General features: G+C 40.4%; 1 long non-coding RNA gene across 1 annotated transcript; it reads left to right on the top strand.

Annotated features, from left to right (window-relative positions):
- Window positions 1-8,950: 8,950 nt before the first annotated feature.
- On the top strand, window positions 8,951-16,371 carry LOC128801506 (uncharacterized). Its single transcript, XR_008435198.1, has 3 exons — window positions 8,951-9,254; window positions 14,994-15,167; window positions 15,753-16,371. It is a non-coding gene; the product is annotated as an uncharacterized LOC128801506 (long non-coding RNA).
- Window positions 16,372-17,769: the final 1,398 nt, after the last annotated feature.

Raw genomic sequence — 17,769 nt, 5'->3', positions numbered from 1 at the left:
GGAGAGGGAGGCTAAGGAGGGAAGCAATTTAAATAGATCAGGAGGATTATACCAGAGTGAGGGAGGTATCTTTTAGACAGCAAAATAGGTTTTTTTCTCTCCATTAGTCTTCTGCATTACAGTATCTCTTGTCAGCTAGTGAGGGAAGGAGGAGGACGAGGAAATGAAAATAGCTATTCTAGATTTCTTTTTTTCTCTTTAGGTGTTTGATTCCTGTAGCATTGCCTGGCTCATGGAAATTGGTGTTGACAGGCTGAGCAACAATGAGAGAACAGGAGTTAATCTCTTGACTGACCTCTTAACTCAGGCGTTGCCAATATAGAAATTAATTAGAGGTCTTTCAAGTAATTGAGATCCATTACTATTACTTAACAGACCACAGTGCACAGAAATCTTTCATTCTTTCTTGAACTAATAAGGCGTGTGTTCTTGTAAATCATTGAAATGGCACCATAACTGTACGCTGTGTGTGCCAAATGGCTCTGGCTGAGGTGCCAGAGCTGTGCTCCCCAGGAGGCAATGGGAGCCTTCAGGGACTCAGCAGAGTTAATGGGAGCTGCCTCTGCAGCTGGCACAGGCAGTGTGGCACTGGGGCTCTGGGCAGCCTTTTCAGTGGCATGGGTTTCATTAAAGCCTGTGTAGCCATAAAAATGTGGGTTGTTGCCCCTGCCTTTGGCTGTGTTAGGTAGCCACCATGGTTGCCCCCATGCAAATGCCCCTCCGTTTCCTGTGCTGGAAAATAGGCACTGCAAGCTGCTTCCTCTACATGTGCTTCTCACCTTGGATACTTTAGGAACAGTATAAATGACAACATTTAGTAGTTAGACAGCACTTTTTACCTTCCAAGCTTCATATGAACATTAAGTAGTAAACACGTTGCCATAAATATGACAAATGGAGATGGAAATAGCATAGCTTGGGTGAAATTGATAAGTGACTCAGCTAGAAACTTTCGTGATCAGAGAGATGATCCAAGCTCAAGCTGCACTGACTGAAAGATATGCAAAATGGGATCCATAAAAAATAGCAGACTGCTCCTCTGCAGCTGGATGGTTTCTAATTCAGTGTCAGACCTTGCTCCCAAGTATGCTACTGGTAGCTGGGGAGGACAGGACGGGAATTTAGCTCTTGCTTCTTGCTCATTCAGTGCTAGCACATCACTCATGCTCCTTGTTATGTCAGTGTGGGACTTCCACCACTATGAACTGTGTCTCAGTAGGAAATCTGTGATTCTTTACCAGTTTTATGCAGGAGCAAGCTGTGGGAGAAAAGAGCTTTATTTGCAATCAGGAAGAACTGTAGAGTGGTGCCCACAGACCTGAGCTGTGATCTGGAAGCAATGTCACTGTGGCATCCAAAGAGCTTCAAAGGAGCTGCAAAAACTGACTGGGGAAGCTCTGTGAATAATCAAATGGTCAGCTCAGGCTGTGGCTGAATTTCTGTCAGCAGCTTCTCTAGGGGGTTTAGAACTGGCTTTGCTGTGTTTCCTTTGCATTGCATTTCCCTCTCAGGGAAGTGATTCACAGCAGACCTGGAGAATTTGATGAAGGTTGTAAATGCACAGTTTCCACGTGTTTCAAGTGAACTTCGTGAATATTTGGAAGAGTATTCAACCATAAACCTTTTGGGGTTTAAGAAGTAGACAGACCACCAGAAATCTTCTGAACCAGCAAGAACTGAAATTTAGGAAAACACACAGGAAAAGAAATTTGTATACTTAATCTGATCTTTTCCTTCCCTTGATGGTCACTCATGGCCCTAAGTGTCAGAGTTAGGATGCTGATTTACATGAAACTCTTGGTCTGAACTCTTACAGCCATTCTTTTGTTTTGGTGTCAAGGTATCCCTCTAGCAGTGAAATTACCTGTGAGAGCCTGGCTAGTGCTCAGGTGACAGCAACTGAGCTACTGGGGGCCTCTTAGCCATTCTCAGATGCAAGAGGCAAGGAATGACAACTCTCTGTCTCTCCAAACCTAGCAACTTTTATTTCCTAAGAAGTCCCTTCCAAAAGAGCATTAGAGATGTTGCTTACAAACAATTTGTAATGCCTTTGCCTGTTACTGGCTTCTGTACATGTCTGGCACCATTTCTTACGTGCCTCTTGAGGAATTAAACTGTAATCCATAAGAGTGGGATTCAGAAAGATATTGGTTTTTTTAGAAGACACACTGGTGCACCTGAGGAACCAGAACTGGGGTGAGTGTAAATTTTAGTTCCAACTTTCAAGAGTGTGTCCTTAAGGTTATAGAAAGATGGGGATCCAGTAGGTGGTCTTTCTGGAAATGATTTAGTAGTGGTTAACAGATAGTGTACAGCCAGGACGGGGGGTTTGTTGGGATTTTTTCCTACAGATAACATTCACATGTTTCTCCAGATCATTCATAAAATGCATTAAAAGCCATGCATCCAAGAGTGAAGCTGTGCAGGACCCCCTCTGACACAGCTCTGGCTCAGGGTTGTGTTTCCAGCTGGCTCTTGAGAACTTTTCTTAGTTGGGTTTTAATCAAAGTGGTGTCTTAATGTTTCTGCTTTGTCCTTTAGTGTACTTAATTCAGCTGAGGAACTTACTGAGGAAAGACCATTAGGGTTGGATTGATTAGATTTTAGGGTTTGTCACTGTGATCCTGGAGCTCAGGAATTTTACCTGGTGAACATAAAATTTTTGGATCAAAGCCATATTTTGCCATTGGCAAAGTAGATTTATATTTGTCTCCTATGTCTTAATAACAAGTCCTTAATAATCAGGAAATAAGCACTTCAGGACTTCCTTCCTCCAATCTCTATTGATGGAGCTGGTCTGTACTATTTTGTTTTGTATGGAATTTCTAAATAGTCATGGAGACAGAAAGCAGCTGAGCAGAGATTATTTTATAGGCTGGAGTTAAGATATTACCCTGAGAAAGAAAGGATGTGGGTTGAAGCTCTTCACAGCAAAGGGGAGATATTCCCAAACTAGTTGGTATTTTAAAAAAGTTAACAACAACTAATACATTTATATCACCAGAAAAATCTTTTCAAGATTGAAAGCGTTTGGCAGTGCCAACCCAAAGACACAACTTCAAAACAACAGGATTTTTTCCTCTCAGCAAATTTTCTAGGTTTATTTCTTTTTAAATAGTTCTAATGTGGAAACTGATGTAAGTGCTGAGTGAGTGGGAAATTCTTGTTACTATCCATTAGCATTTGATTTGTATATTTCTAAATAAGTCCTGTACTCTTACAAACGATTCAGACTAATTAGTAGACAGGGAGTTTGAAAAGCAGATGTTATTTACAAAAAGCAATAGACAGGAACTTATGGAGAATAGTTTGAAACCAAAGAATAGAGACAGAGAGACCAGCAAACAATCTGGTAGGTTTTTTTTTCCTCTTCTACTAAATTTAGAAGGGAAAGCTGCATTTTTTTCTAGTGCTGTCAAAAGTGAAGTGCCTTATAAAATGGAAGAGATTTAAAGTAACTCACAAATAAATAGCTGCTGTAGCTAGAGGGAAGGAATTGCTTAGAAAAGGAAGAAAAAGAAATCTTGCAGTCTGAAAGAGACTTAGCTGAGTCTAAATATGAACTTTAAGGTCACTGAGACTTTTTTCTGAAATTGAACATCCAAACCTATGGAAACCAGAAGAAGAAAATATATTTCAAATCCACAATGTAGTTAAGGTGGCATTTTAATGGAGTCTTGATTACCATGAGTAGCAAATCAGTAAATCAGATTTTTGCCATAAACAGAAGCATTAAGTAATAATCCTCACTCTTTCTGCTTACAAATTAAAACATTGGTGAAAGACCTTTGCAGGACAATGTGTGGATTGGATTTAGGAGTTGTCCTTTCTTTATCTGTCACAGTTATACTTTATTTAGGTATTTTTAATTTTGAATTTTTAAATTACAGCTTTTATTTCCCACATCTTCTCAAGGTCTCAAAATGAGGAAGATGCAAGGTGAGCAGAGTAGTCATTATCGTGGATGTATCTGCCACAACAAAACCACAACAAAACCAAAAATTTGTGAGTCTTTCTGAGCAAGGAACTGGGCAGATTCCTGATGAGATAGAGCTTGACTAGCTTAGAATTCACTAGGTAGGAGAAAAAACATAGCTCTTGCAGTGGACCAAAACAAATTATCCCAAAATTATGGATTTCTTTATACTATGAAAAAAAACATTGCTCAAGTCTTACAGAGGCATGAAAATCTCCTTAAACCATTAAATTACATTTCCTCCTTTCTCTCCACATAAGTCAAAGTTTAAACTTATCAAGGTGGAAGCCAGCCTGCATTCTTCCCTCTTGATTGAAATGGAAGCATGAGTGCGCCTTCACCTTGAGATTCAGACAAGTCTCAACTAATTGAAGCTACAGACATGTATATTTATAGCAAAGGTCAGAAGCTGAATTGTTAATACTCACCCATAATTAAAGAACCTGAGTTAAATTTGGTAAGGAAATATCATCTCTTGCCTTGCTGCAGCAGCTAAGCTTTGTTGAAATGCCTAATGCATTTCACTGAAAATTGTAGCTTGAAGCTTTGATTCATGTCCCAAGCTTAGCTTGCAATTAGCAGTCGTCAGATAATGTACTGCAAATCTTTAAAAGATTAAAGCCACAGAGCTTGTTTTTTTGTTGAAGGCATTGGGTTGATAGAAGGCTGTTTTCCTCACTGCTGGTGCTTTTACAAGCTGTGTGTGCCGAAAACATGTTGTTAATGTGACAAAATTGTTTACTTGCTCATTAAGGAGCCTCACACTAATGACTGGGAGAACCAGCGGCGTTACAGCTGAGTCAATAACAACGGGCTCAGGATGTGAGAGCTTACAGTGCACTGGGCTAGACACAAGCCATGCAGATCATCAGACATGCTGGCTCATGAAAGACCTCTTTCATGGATTTCTGTAGTAAGTGGCTAGTTAGGATACACGGAGCATGACCAAGTACTACTGATGCAGGCTTGTAAGTCTATACAAAGCTACTGGGAGGAGAGGTGCCTTGTAGTTTCTTGTTCCTTTACAGGGAAGTTGAAGTACAAACAAAACTGACTGAGAACAAGCCTAATTGGAAGACCCAAGATTATTTTTAGGACCTCAGATCTTTCCCTTTGTGAGAAGGAAAGCTTGTTTAGGCACTGGTAGCTAACATGGTGGAGATTGCAAATTCTTTTGTCTCCTTAAGAAAACCTTGCATCTGTCCCACATCTCTGCCTCTGTGTGGCAGGAGAGTTTGCCCTCAGATTGCAGAAGCAGCATTGGGAAATTTGGTTTGATATCAAGGTTGTACCCTTCAAATCTCACCTCCTATCTTCAACTATACCACTGCCTAGTAAGGTACTGACTCTCCTTGCAAACCTTCCTTCTGTGAAATCCAGGTCATAGTCATTATCCTAATAAATACTGAAGGGAGAAATGCTCCAGTGAGCAAATTATCAGAAAGATACAGAATCTGATTTGGCAAGTCTCCTTTGAAATTTGTGGATTCTTTAAACTGGCCCTAGCAAGAGTATTTGAAGTAAATACTGCCCAATAGGGAAAAAAAATTACCTTTATTTTATCATTCTGTAATAATTCCAGCCAACTTCTGTGACAGAATAATACTGAAAGTGATTAACATTTCACATTCTACCAAACAAAACCATAAATTCCTCTGTCTGGAAAGAATAGTACCATTAATAGGTGGGGAAATTGTTCTGTTGCATTTGTAGGATTTTAGGTGACCTAAAAAATTACAGTAAACACAGTGTTTACTAGTGTATCAACATAAAGCCATCAGAAAAGAATCAACTGGGACAAGGCCAACTATATGAGATTCAACAAGGCCAAGTGCCAGGTCTTACACTTGGGTCACAATAACCCTATGCAATGCTACAGGCTAGGGGCAAGAGAGGCTGGGAAGCTGCTCAGCAGAAAAGGACCTAGTCAACAGCAGCTGAAGATGAGCCAGTGTGTGCCCAGGTGGCCAAGAAGGCCAATGTCCTCCTGGCTGGTATCAAATACAGTATGGCCAAAAGGAACAGGAAAGTGATCATCCCCCTGTACACGGCACTAGTGAGGCCACATCTCAAACAATGTGTCCTTTCTGAGTCTCTCACTTCACAAAGGTCCCTGAGGTTCTGGACTGTGTCTAGAGAAGGACGATGGAGCTGGTAAAGGGTTTACAGAGTAGGTCATATGAGTTGTGGCTGAGAGACCTGAAGTTGTTTAGCCTGAAATAAAGGAGACAGGTTGGACGTCAGGAAAAATTTCTTCACTAAAAGGCACTTAAGCATTGGAACTGACTTCCCAGGGAGGTGGTGGTGTCACTACCCCTGCAAGTGTTCAAGAAATGACTGGACATCGCACTCAGTGCCAGGGTCTAGTTCACAAGGTGGTGATTGGTCAAAGACTTAACTTGGTGATTTTGGAGGTCTTTTCCAACCAAATTGATTCTGTGATTCTGTGATTTCCTTGAAAACAAAAGAACCTTTTGCAGTCACTGACATTTGGTCACAGTGACTGACCATTCTGCTTTCATAGAGTTTCATACCAGTTTTAACTTTTGTAAGTTCTCACTTTAAGGAAGCCCTTTTTTCCAGTGATTTGCCTTATTGATTTTCCCTCAGACCCTACCAGGAAAGAAAGTGGGAAGCTTTCACGTGTCCCCCTGGCACTAGGGGACAGTTACTAACACATCCTGTACAGATGCCTGCTCAGGCCACAGGGACATCAGCTGACCCAGTACTTGGCCTGTGACAGAAGTGTAGTGGTACAGACAGCACAACCCAGATGTTTGGCCCCTTAATGACACTCAGCTGTGCTCTCATAACAGGGGAATGTCAGAAATAGCAGTAATCCCTCTTTCTGCGATCTCCACGAAGCCTGACGTTCTATAGATTTGTGTCCCTGGTAATATGGGTAATATGTAACCCTCTGCCCTCCAGAATAACTCCTGCTCCCTCTTGGGGCTTCACGGCCATCTCTCACTTCTAAAATTTGTAACCTTCCACAGTCCTGAATGCCACTTTCCTCAATATCTGATTTTTTCATCTCTACCCATTAATCTCTCTTTTTCTCCAGATGTTCTGTGCAGGTACATGCATAAAAAATTAGTTCTTCCCCGTGTTCCCTACATGTTTTACATGTATGTATATGTGTGTACACTGATTAATTCTGTAAAGTGCTGAATTTTATCTGTCTTACTGGGGACATAAATACATCTGGATTTCACAGAACTTGCAGAATTTTCACATCTTTAGGAGCTCACCTATCTTTCCAAACTGATTGAGATTGACCTGTGGTATAAAAACAGTATTAGAAGAAGGGTCTTACAAACAACACGATTGAAGAAACCTTTTTTTCCTCAAAAAAGCAGGCTAAAAATCAGATACACAAAAGGCTTTGAGATGGCTTGTGAATAACAAAAATGCACACAGCCTTTTGAGATAGACATCAAAAAAGCATAAGGACCATCTGATAGATTTCACTATCTAAAAGAAACATATGAAATAAATATGAAAAAAAAATATTAGGAAACAGTCTCCTTTTCCATTTACCTGTCAGTTTTGTGAGCAGGGATTGCTAGCAAGGCCCCACAGACCTGAGTGCACCTGCGTGATTCAAATAGTATCAGTTACAACCTGGATCTTAAACATACAGGGTTATGTGCATTTGTAGATTGATGGACCTGAGAGTAGGGAACAGTGGAATGTTGGCACTGGGGATTCTTTATCCCCTCCCACAAGCTTATGATTTGAGTTTAAGCTTGAGAATGAAGAGGAAAGGAGCAAAGACAGAAAAGTCAATCCTTTCAAAGCAGTCAAGTCTGTGGTACAATCACAGATTGAATTAATCATCTGTATTCCTGAGAGAATTTCCCACTCCTGGGAATGGATGTAGGGATACCAGCTAGGAAAATTTCTTGAGACATAAGTATTCCCTGCCAGCAAGGCTCCAGAGGTGGTGAGACCTATTGATTTTGATGTCCATCACAAAAAAAAAAAAAAATATATATATATACCTGTTTCATCCTTTTTGAGGAAGAAGCATAAAACTCCCATAAAAAACAACATTAATAGGACTTTGTTATGCACTGGATGTGAAAGCTTGGCATACCAAATAAGTAGTAAATATTAGACAAGGTAAAAAAATAGAGCCACACTTCCAAGAAGTACCAGGTTTTTATGTGGTCTTTGAGGTTTTTCATATCAAAGGGAGAAATGATGCTTTTTTTTAATGCTTTGAAACTTTCAGTTTCATGAAGCCAAATTGAGGTAAATCTGGAAATTTATATAACTTTAAAAGAGCACTTATTAAATGTTCCTGCCATTCACAGTAATATGGAGTGAGTCAACTTGTTCCACACAGTGACCTTAACTTTTCCCACATTCCAGCAGATTCTCTACAATCCCAGGAGTGTAGGTATGGTCCTGTATATCATTGCCATTTTGTCCCAGCACTCTGGTTGCTGGGAAAGTACTACTTCCTGAATACTGTGTCTGTTAATTCTTTGTGTAAGAGCTAGAGGCACACACTGTGTAGTCTCTTGTAGAACCACTGAAGTATGGTTTTATTTGTATTTGCAGAGACAACAAAATCAAAGACAGCAACTTGGTGGCTCGAACTGAGATAGTAATTAAGATAAAATGATGATGTTACTAGCATATCTTAAGAAGCCTGAAGGAATTAGCATATCTTCCAGGAAACGGAATTGGAAAAGATATATCCTTTAAGAGTAAACATGAAAATATTGTATTTTTACCAAGTATGATGGAGAACTGATACATCTCTCCTGTGTTTGGGTAGATAAGTGGGGTGAGTTAAGAGGAGCTGAGAAGAGTGTTTGCAGAGCAACTGGGAAATTAATGAATTCATTTAACCCATTTTCCTAACAAGCTTTTTATAAAAATTGAGTGTTTCTGTTGTTGTCCAAAAATTTTAGTACATTCTCTTCATTTTAAGCCATTCTGTTTTATGGACAGGAGCTAACTACAAGAAGAAATAATTATCTGAATTGTCCTTGGATCCACTAATTGTACCTTTCTGTCTATTCCCTAAGAAGATGCCCTGGATTCAAAGACTCTGTATTAGCACAAGTAATTGAAAAAACAGCTTATTTTCTGACACTGACAGTCCTTTCCTTCAACTCGTCCAGAAGGCTGACAGCCCATCTCATTCTCATCACTGTTATCCCACCAGCTTCTCTGGGAGTTCAGCACTACATTTAGCCAGTTCTGCTAGTCTTTCTGGGCCCCTCATTTCTGAGCTGCAACATCTCTATCCACAAGAATTCAGGTAGGGACTGAAGTAATTTGACGCTGCTAAAGTTTCAAGTTGTCAGTTTTAGCCATTTGTCTTCATGTGTGTTTCGCTGGGTGCTGGTTTAACTTTTCGTTTTGCAATATGGTCTTTGTGGAGTTTATTTTAAACTTTTAGTGGAATAAAAGAACAAGAGGGAGCAGACCTGCTGAGGAACAGGCACTTTGTGGCTAAGAAGAAATTTCCTTTTTATTTGGAAAAGTCTGCTTAGAATGACTGTGGGAGAGCTTACAGACAAAATTATTGTGCCCATTTTCTATGTGATAATTGCTGGTAGAGGAGGCCTTGGGGTCAGAGATCAGTTTTCCTCCTGTCTACATGGTTGTTTCACAGGTGGTCTGTGAGAAGTCCACAGAAACATGCCCCAGCAGCATTTTAAGCTTTTAGGTGTGCTTAGCTTCATGATACTGGAAATGCTCTGGAGAGAAGAGCCAGAGGGGTCTTGCTGCAGGCTCACTAGATGGAAGGAGCAATTCTGGTTTGAGACCAGGAAGAGAGAAGACACCATCAGTGGGTTGATTCCTTTCCTTATTCCACTTCCCACCTCCTTCTCCCAGTCTGATACCAGTTTGAGTCAGAGGAGATTTCTGTGACTGTAAAAAACTGCCAAAAATGTTTTATTTGGAAAGATTAATATATTCTGAGACTGTGAAAGAAAAACAGTACCTCATCAACAGCACCCAAGGACATGGCATCCTTTGGTGGGTTGAACCTGGCTGGATGCCAGGTGCCCACCAAAGCTGCTCTATCACTCCCCCTCAAACTGGACAGGGAAGAGAAAATATAGTGAAAGGTTTATGAGTTAAGTGCAGGGAGAGATCACTCATCAAATACCATTACAAGCAAAAGAGACTGAAATTAGGAATATCAAGTGAATTTATTACTACCAAAACCAGAGCAGGATAATGAGAAATAAAATAAATCTTAAGATCACCTTGCCCCCATCCCTCCCTCCTTCCTGAACTCTATTTCCTCCCCCTCAGCAGTGCAGAGAGATAGGGAATGAGGGCTACAATCAGTTTGTTACAGGCTGTTTTTGCTGCTGCTTCCTTCTCAGGGAGAAAAGTCAGTCCCTGCTCCAGCGCGGAGTCCCTCCCATGGGAGACAGTTCTCCATGAACTTCATCAATATGAGTCCTTCCCACAGGCCACAGCCCATGCACAGACTGCTGCAGCATGGGTCACTCTTCCATGGGGTGCAGTCATTTAAGGACAGGCTCCTTCCCCAGAGGGTCACAAGTCCTACCAGGAAACCTGCTCTCTCCATGGATCTGCAGGTCCTTGACAGGAGCCTGCTCCACCATGGGCCTTCTCAGGCACCCTCTTGGTCTAGTGTGGGTCTCTTCCATGGGTTGTGGGTGGATCTCTGCATCCCTCCATGGGTTGCAGGGGCAGAGCTTCTTCATCATGGTCTCCACCATGGGCTGCAGAGGAATCTCCACCCTGGCTCTGAAGCACCTCCTCCCCCTCCTTCTCCACTGACTTTGGTGTCTGCAGAGTTGTCTCTCACATGTTCTCACCCTGCTCTTCTCTGGCTGCAATTATAACTCTGCAATAACTTTTTCCCTCTTCTTAAATCTGTTACTACAGAGGTGTTACCACTACCTCTGATTGGCCCAGCCATGGCTAGTGGCAGGTCCATGTTGGAGCCACCACATATTGACTCTGCTGGACATGGAGGAAGCTTCTGTCAGCTTCTCACAGAAGTCACCCCTGTAGCTCCCTGCTACCAAAACCTGGCCACGCACACCCAACACACATCCATTTCTGTAGCTGCTGCAGGTTTGATTCCCGAGGCTCTCACAGGATGAATCAATTGCTGCTACTGGCAGTTATACTTTCCAGTCTGAATCATATATTTGCACCTCTGAGGTCTCGCTGGGCAATCAGATGAAAAAGCACTGATGCATTAGCAACAGTAGAAGATCATGGGACTGAAAAACTCTGACCCATTTAGAGAAAATGAACTGCTTATAGCTCAAATGGGCCACCCTGAAAACAAAATGTGAAACCAAACTACCAGAATAAGGGGTGTGCCTCAAACTATTTATTCAAGCACTCCTAGCAAGTTGCTCCAGCTCCCATTCATGTTAACTTGCTCTTAATATGATCCTTGTGCTCTCTACACCTTCCTGAGGGGGGGACATAGAGAGGGAGGTGCTAAGCTCTCCAGTACCCAATGACAGGTCATGTGGGAAGGGATCAAGGCTGTGACAACAGGAGATTTAGATTGGACATTTGGAAGCATTTCTTTACTGAAAGAGTGTTCAAGCACTGGAGCAGTCTTCCAAGAGAAGTGGTCAATGTCCTAAGCCTGCCAGTGTTTAAGAGACAGTGAGACTTAATAATGATCTTTAACTTTAGTCATCCCTGAAGCTGTCAGAGAGTTGAACAAGATGATCATTTTAGGTCACTTCCAACTGAAACAGTCTATTCTAGTCTAGTCTAGTCTATTCCTTACCAATTAGAAGTAACACAGTTTTATGTGGAAATGGGCACAAAGCAGAATTTTACATGTGAGTATTGTTGCATCATAAGATCATTCAAAAGAGATGTGGAAAACACTTCTCTGCTTGCCCCGCTAGAGAGGGCATCAAGTCCCTTTGGCTCTGAGCACTCTGATGCAAAAGTTGGTGCAGGCCTTCAATCTGGACTTTGTGACCTATTCAAGAGCAGTCAAAGGTACGAGAAACTATATCACTCAGAACAAGGGATCATTCTTTTTGCTACCTATCTAAGCTGCAGACAAGCAGTACTGTTTATCCAGTGAGAAAAGGGTTTTCTGAGCTGACGAAAATCTTTGGCAACCCAACTTTCCAGCTGAAAACATCCAGTTGCCAGGAAGCTTATAGTGAGGTGTTGAGATCGTTCATCAAGGAGGCACTTTGTTACCTGTAATCTTCAATAATCCAGAGCCCTGGAACTGGACAGCAGCAATACTGAGAGAGTTGTGGTGAAGTCTCCTAAGTACCGAGAGGAGGATAAGTCAGCCAAAGTAACAAATCTCCACGGATTGCAGTGGAGAGGAGTGGCAGCAATAAGAAGGTCATGATGACAACCCCTGAAGCATGCTGCAGCACAGAGGAACTGTGTCAGAGAGGCTGTTGCCATGATGTTTCTTTGGATAAACATCTGGAGTCCTTACTGACGTGGTGCTGCTCCAAGAGCCAAAAACCTCTCATGCTACTTTAATTGAAACCCTATTGCTTAAAGAGCATTCAGCCCCATCTCAGCTGTGAAACCACTGTCTTCAATGAGTGTAGCACCTCCGAGAGGAGGCACTCTTCAAAGGAGATCCAGTCACACTTAGAAAAGAAAAATGGTGTTGTGGTTTAATCTGAAATGAGGATCCTTGTCCTTGGCTTCTAGAGACTGTAATTTTGTCCTCTGGCAGGTCACTTTGGAACATTTTGATTTTAGTGGCACATGAGCAAAACAGCTGCCTTGGCCCCTAGACTGTGGGTGTGGGTGAGAAGCAGAACACGTTATGCAGCACACAGAGGGAAGGGCACAAGACTGGCTCTATGAACCTGCCTTTTATTATGCTTTGCACAGTAAGTTAAAAACAAAAACAAGAAAACAAAGAGTCCATTGATTTCAGCTCCAGCCTCCAGAAGTGTACAACCTTTTTTTCTGTGCTGTTTATCTCTTGGAACATCAGCTCTAAAATGACCTGTCCCAACTTTACAAATGCTAGACGACTCTGAAAACTGCCTTCTGGGGATCAGGAGTCAAACAGTAATGCACATTTTATAGGAGGCACCTAATCTTAATCTTAAATGAGATTATGAGACCAAATTAGTAGCTGCTAGTTAAGAGTCCATTAATAACCTTAGTGGTGTGTGCATACAAGTTTTAATAGGGTTTTCTGGGAAGGACACGGCTCTGTCAGTGCCACGTGTGAACTGCAATTCAGAGCTGCCTGTAGCTTTGTCCCACTGGTGTTCAAGCAAGAGGAAAGTTTTGTTCATGCTCTAAGTGGATTTAATTCTGATGTATTGGAAAAAATCTGAAGAATAGAAAAGACCACCTACCATTAGAAAAGCAGTTTATCTTGCTCCTAAAATACTTTCTTTATTCAAAAGTACTTTCACAAAGGGAGTTCTGTGTTTCCATTACACCTTTGGTATGTGTCTTTGATTTTATCAGCTTGTGTCTAATTTCTCTGTCAGGGTTTGGTAAGCTGTTGACTGTTCATTTAAGTCAACAGCTTTGAAAACAATTTTGAATATTGTGTATGAGTCATTGTACTGAAGGGAAGAGGATGAAAAGGAATAAGTATGGAGAAAAAAGGAGCCGTTAAATGTGAAAAGGGAGGCAGATGTACTGATATACATGCAGCAACTCAGGCGCTTCTCCTGGAATAGTGCTCAGGGGTCTGCACAGGCAGAGGTCAGTCGAGTGTGCTTTGTCACATCCGTGTCTAACAAGATCGTTTATGGGAGCATCTGGATTTGGCAGCAGTCGTCTTGTCATTAAAGAAAATTGGTCTGATGTATGACATAATTTTCAAGAAGAGGAAGAAGACAGATTCACCAACAGTCAGCAAGTCTTGCTCACAAATTCCCACAACTGCAGTGTTCTGAAAACTGGGAGCCCAGTAGGGCCAATCTATGAGTATCCATGCTCATATTCCTGAGGGAAGATAACCTAGAGTACTCCAAATTTCCTTTTGCTAGAGCAAAGTGAGAGTTTTTTCATCTTTGAAGAAGATATGGTGTATTCTGTGTGAAGGTGGTTAACCACTGGCTGGTTATCTCTCATTCTGATCCATCTGGCCAAAACATGTTTCTGCCTTTCTTTCCTGCTTCACATGCCCTAAGACTGAATCCAAATCCTAACCCTGCATCAATTAACTTCCACCACACCAGTTCATTTCCTTCTGGTTTGGTCACCAACATTTTTGTCTTTAACCTTAAGGATCTTTTTACATGTATTCATTGGTCAGCCATGTTCTTCTCCTTAAAATGCTGTCTCCCTTCAGATTCTGCCTCATTCCTTTTTTCCTTTTCCATTTGCTGTGCTACTAGATGTAGATCAGGAATATTTATCTTCTGTATTACTTCTTACATTGCTGCAAGCCACCCGTTTATTCTAGGTTGTAAAGTCTGTGGGATAAAAGGGAGCAAAGTGTGGGTTGGTTTTCTGGACATTGTTATCCCAATGAAAACATGGATTTAAAAACTTGGGTAGGGCAGAAAACAGCTCAGCTTGTGCTAAATTAAATCAGCTGATCACAGTGACCCTTTTAAATTCCTTTATGCTCTTGGATTTTGTTTATCTGTACAAGCCACATCAATGTGTTTTTCGGGTTGAAAAATATCTCCTATCCAAACATGATGAAAAATTCCACTCTAACTTCTAAGCTCATAAGTAAAGATTTCTTCCTTAACTGCAGAAAAGGTAAAGAGATGGCTACTGCTACCAAACAAGAAGTATTAATGTGTGTCTGAGGCAGAAGGATTGCACTTGTTTCCTTGGACCTTGAGGGATCAATGGGATAAAGAAGTTTTAAGACAGACGACAAGCCTGAAAAAAAAGCCAATTGCCTGAAGCAGTTAAACTAGGCTAAAGATGTCCACTGGTGAAATTTTCATCCCAAGGAAATTTCACCCCAGGGAAACCTTAGCCCTTAGTTTGTTTTTAAGAAGGGGAGAAACCTCCAGGGAGGAATTCACTGAACAATTTGGAAATCTTAATTCTCTTGAACTCCTAGGACCAGATGGTGTTCATCTCAAGCTGTGAGAGATCTCAGCTCCAAAACTGGAAAGCTTCTGACAAACACATGCCATATATTCCTTAAAATAGGAGTTCTTCCTGGTTGCTGTGAAAGTGTCACCAGGGAGCATCACTTTGAAAATGCTCTGAAGAGTGACCTCAGGAGTTGCAGGTGAATGCACGATAACCTAGATAGAGGGGAAGCATTTCAGGCCAGTCAAAACAGAAACATATGCTTAGAAAAACAGAATTACATCATCTGACTAACAATATGGTTTCTGGTGAAAGTTCTCAGCTGGTCTTTGAAGTTAATTGAAGGTTTTATTTTAAATATTGGGAAGAAAAAATCTGGTGTATATCATCCAAGTTTCTAGGCGGTTTTGATGATGTTTTTAACATAAAGTCCTTTTTTCTTGTTAGACAGATAATTTTTTGTTCTGAATTAAATACTGGCTAGGCATCAAATTCTTTAAGTCCTGGCTGTTTTTTGAAATGTAGGTCATCTAGCAGCAGCATGCAAAGAACCATGCTGGGATTGCTCTTGACCAATTTTGTTGGTGATTTTAAGTCTGAGTTGAAAGTGTGGTCATTACATATCATCATCCATGTTAGGAAAAATTAAGAGGAGCTTCCAAAATCTAGAAAACTTCATTCCTACTACATTTTTTCCCTACTGTGAACAAAATCATAGGTAAATTTTAACTTGTACACATACAGAATCACGTACAATAGGAAGAAATTTTTTTTTTTTTTACAGAAATGACAATGAAAAACAAGGACGCTTTTCTTCAGAAGCAGATATTTAGGAATGGCTATTGACAATGGTGTAGTCTGCTACACCCAGGCAAGAAAAAGCAATAAGAAAGTCTTTCTTCAAGTCCCCAGGAAATGGAAGTCACAAGTAGCAGCAATTTGAATATCCTTAAAATGAATGAAAGGAAATAATTCTGCAGAATTCAGTGCTAACAGCATATCATAAAAATTAAGATCTGCAAGGCCTAAAGGATTAGATCATTCTGTTACCATTAACAGTTTTGCAGGAGACAAATTATATGACCAATGTCAGATATGAGATCCTGGGTTATAAACTGCACTTCTTGAAGTGAAATGAAGAAAAATACCTTCCATAGAATTGTACAAAAAGAGAGGCATAATTTTAGTTGGACAGAGGTTATCTTCCTCTGATACAGAAGAGTGATCTGAACTGGTGAGTTAATATACAAGTTTGCTGTTGAATTCTGATGACCCATCTTAGACTTTAATATTTCTGAGGAATGCAATGCCTACCTGTGGGTGTGCATTGCTTACATGTGTTTCCTCATTAGATACTGGTATTTTATGGAGAATGAACTTCAAATAAAGTCAAATGAAATTGATGGCAACTTGAAATGTTGCCTGCCTTCTTTGCCCTTTTTATATTGTGTATAGTTTAAAAAAGTAATTGCATTTTATGTTTTATGGCAATGATTTACAAAGTAAATATAGCCCACTCTGCTAAGCATTTTCATTCGGATCCCAAAAGTAAGCTGTAGCTACTTCAGAGTCTGAAGGTCAATTTCAGCTTCATAATTTCACGATTTTCCAAGACACAGAATTATATTTTAACATGTAATAAAAAATGTAAAAGTAGAGAAATTGGTTTTTAAAAGGAAGCTGGAAAAAAAAAAGGAATAATTTATTTGAAACACAAAAGTCACCAATGTAACTGCTATTTGTTACTGGGGGTCTGATTGCCCTTTTACTCAGGGTAGTCCCACTTCCCACTAGACTTCAAGAAATAGATCTCTTTTTTTTCCCTTTATTTCTTGAGAGAGAATTATAAGACATTTCATACCAGAAGAGACTATTGATGTAGTAACACATGCAGTGGTAACACATGGTAACAGACATGTAACAATTACTATAATTTTTCTGGTATTGAATTATAACTGCCGAGATCTGATAAAGACCTACGAAACCAAACCTTTAAACAGAAGAAATAATTGCTGAAAGCACTTAAGAGGTTTATAAACACATTTGAGTTATTATACAAACATTGTTTGGTATTTAGTCTTAGTTTAAAGTCACCTTTGAGAACTCAGCAACTTCTCTGTGTGTTTATATATATATATGTATATGTATGATGTAAATACATTATATATACAGATGTATGTGTACATGACAAATACACATTGCAAATACCACCACACATGGTTTAAAGAAGGGACTAGCAGAGGGCCTTACCTTTGAGATTTTAGGACTGAAAGTCACACTTTGAAGGAGAAATTCAAGCAAAATTCTTTGCATTGGTGACGTATATTTTGAACGTATACATGCAGTCTGTTCTCTCTCTCTCAAGAAGCATCATTTCTCAAAAAAAAACAGTTGAGGAAGGAAAAGTCCACAAAAAGCTTACAAACCATTAGTTACAAGTTAGGTGCTCATATATGAACAGCTCCTGGATTGTTCTGTCTGGATAGATAGGAACACAGTGGTCTGAAGCAGCAGGATTCCCTGATGATGATGCATTAACCAGTCTCTTGGTGTCTGGGAAGAATAGCTAAGTAGCGACCACAAACTTAATTGTACCTGATATTTTCTTTTTTCCCCAAAAGCTTTACCTTCTAGAAATGAAAATCGCTTTCTCTACTCTGACCTAACACAGTAAGAAATCCTTAATATTCAGTCTAAGCAACTGTCTCAGTGGCTAAATTAGAAAGCTCTGTGAATAAATCATGTACTATGTTTAGAGCACTTCTGTCTGTCATGATCAAAAGTGTTGTGATAAAGGTAAT

Source organism: Vidua chalybeata, chromosome 1 (genome assembly GCF_026979565.1).
Source record: "Vidua chalybeata isolate OUT-0048 chromosome 1, bVidCha1 merged haplotype, whole genome shotgun sequence".
NCBI lineage: Eukaryota > Metazoa > Chordata > Aves > Passeriformes > Viduidae > Vidua > Vidua chalybeata.
Note: the sequence above shows the minus strand (reverse complement) of the source record. Positions and strands in the feature narration are given on the sequence as shown.